Source organism: Ursus arctos, unplaced genomic scaffold (genome assembly GCF_023065955.2).
Source record: "Ursus arctos isolate Adak ecotype North America unplaced genomic scaffold, UrsArc2.0 scaffold_5, whole genome shotgun sequence".
NCBI classification, from domain to species: domain Eukaryota; kingdom Metazoa; phylum Chordata; class Mammalia; order Carnivora; family Ursidae; genus Ursus; species Ursus arctos.
This window is the reverse complement of record NW_026623067.1, coordinates 9,493,817-9,496,144: the sequence shown is the minus strand read 5'-3', so window position 1 is coordinate 9,496,144 and position 2,328 is coordinate 9,493,817. Positions and strand designations below refer to the sequence as shown.

The window sequence follows — 2,328 nt, the reverse complement described above, 5'->3', positions numbered from 1 at the left end:
ATAACCCAAGATGTGTAATAGGATGCTAAGGCAAACATCTTGTTGGGAAGTGAAAGATTAAAGACATAATTATTCCTCCAAGTCTCACTTCTTTTTCCTATGTTATTTGACCAACTTTTCTTAAGTAAATGCCTAACCTTCCTTTTTTTTAAGAGATTATTTATATATTTATTTATTTGAGAGAGAGAGTGAATGAGAGAGCATGAGTATGGGGGCAAAGGGAGAGGGAGGAACAGACTACCAGCTGAGCAGGGAGCTTAACATGGGGCTTGATCCCAGGACCCTGGGATCATGATCTGAGCCTAAGACAGATGCTTAATCAACTGAGCCACCCAGGTGTCCCTAACCTTTCTTTCAAGCGGTTCTAATTTCCTTATCACTCCTTGTCTCCCAGGCATGACTGGATCCATGGAAGATGCGAATAACAGAGATAAACTTCATTCTTGTAGGGCTCTTTAACCACACTCAGACCCATGTGTTCCTCTTTTGCATGGTGCTCATGATCTTCCTCACCTCCATTATGGGCAACACCCTCATGATTCTGCTCATCCATGAGGACCCCCAGCTTCACATACCCATGTACTTCTTGCTTAGCCAGCTCTCCCTCATGGACATGATGCTGGTCTCCACCATAATCCCCAAAATGGCAGCCAACCACCTTGTGGGCACCAGGTCCATCTCTCCTGCTGACTGTGGAGCCCAGATCTTGCTTTTTCTCACTCTGGGAGGTGGTGAGTGCTTCCTCTTAGTGGCCATGGTGTATGACCACTATGTGGCCATAGGTCACCCCCTGTGCTACCCCAACCTCATGAATCAGAAACTCTGCTTGCACATGACCACAGGCTCCTGGGTTCTGGGAGGGGTATATGGACTGATGCAGGCTGGTGCCACTCTGAGCTTCCCTTACTGCCATTCTCAAGAAATCAACCACTTCTTTTGTGAGGCACCCTCACTCATGTGCCTTGCCTGCAATGACACTACATTTTTTTTTTAGTTTTTCAGGCATGTGTGTTGCATCCTGATGCTCTTGATACCTCTGTCTCTCATTTTGGCTCCCTAGAGTCTCGTCTTGGCTTCTGTGTTTCGCATAAAGTCCACCACAGCTCAGAAGAAAGACTTTGCCATCTGCTCCTCTCACCTGGCTGTGGTGGGGCTCTTCTATGGGGCCATCATATTCATCTACATGTGGCTCAAATCTTACTGTTCAGTGGCCCATGACAAGGTGGTCTCTGCTTTTTACACCATCTTCATGCCTGTGTTGAACCCTCTTATCTACAGTGTGAGGAATAAAGAAGTCAAGGGGGCTTTGAGAAAGTGGCTGGAGAAACATTTTCTGGGACGTCTATAGTGAGAGTAATTTGATAAACTGGAAGTAACCAAATTGGATCAAGATTATGAAATTTGTGTTGTATCAATATATTATGCTCTAATATATATATATATATATATATATATATATATATATATATATATATTAATTAAAAATTGCATCTTTCCTGCTTTCCTATATTCCCATAGTATTTTTGTTCTGAATTTTGGACTTCAACAATAAGAGTATTCTAATGATTGAGGCACTGTAATCACAGGATATGCTAGACATTGATAAAACAAAGGAGATTTTTCAAATCTTAACGTTGTGGACCCTGCTCCTGGGCTCTCAGGGAAGCCATACTTCAACCATTACCAGAGTCAGCAAAACCTCAAAGTATGGCTCGATTTCTATGCAGTGCTTCATTTATAAAACAAAAACAAAAAACAAAAACAAACAAACAAGCAAAAAACTAAAAGGGAACATTCCAAACATAAAGAGAAGAGCAAAACCTCCCTGGTTCCCTTGAGATTCAAGACATACAGTCCTGCTCATGTTAAAAGCTTAAGATAAGGTCTATAAATTTCTGAAATGTCTTCTGTCTAATGATCTGCAGACGTTTATGTGAAAAGAATGAATATAACCTTACACCAAATGTTCCTTTGCCAGAGCACTTTCTTCTTTGCGAAGATTGTGTATCCCAGTCAGCTGTTCTAACTTGGGCTGTAATAAAACTCTCTTTCTTTCTTTCAGAGATCCTAAAATGTTTGTTCATTTTCTACCAACAGCATTAACCATGCATGTGTGATGTTTGTTTATGTGTGCATGTGTGTGTGTGTGTGTGTGTGTGTGTGTGTATAATGGAAATAATTGTGATGGGGATGAATTATTAAGAAAGGGCATACTTACTTTGAAAAAAATGTATATCTTAATTTCTTATAATTTTGATAAAATAAGTTTTGAATAAATAAATAACAAGAACCTGAAACATAAAATGTATAAAAAGCTCATAGAAATAT

General features: G+C 40.1%; 1 pseudogene; it reads left to right on the top strand.

Annotated features, from left to right (window-relative positions):
- The first annotated feature begins 415 nt into the window (after positions 1 to 415).
- Positions 416 to 1,348, top strand: LOC113261907 (olfactory receptor 2T33-like; annotated as a pseudogene).
- The last annotated feature ends 980 nt before the right edge of the window (positions 1,349 to 2,328 follow it).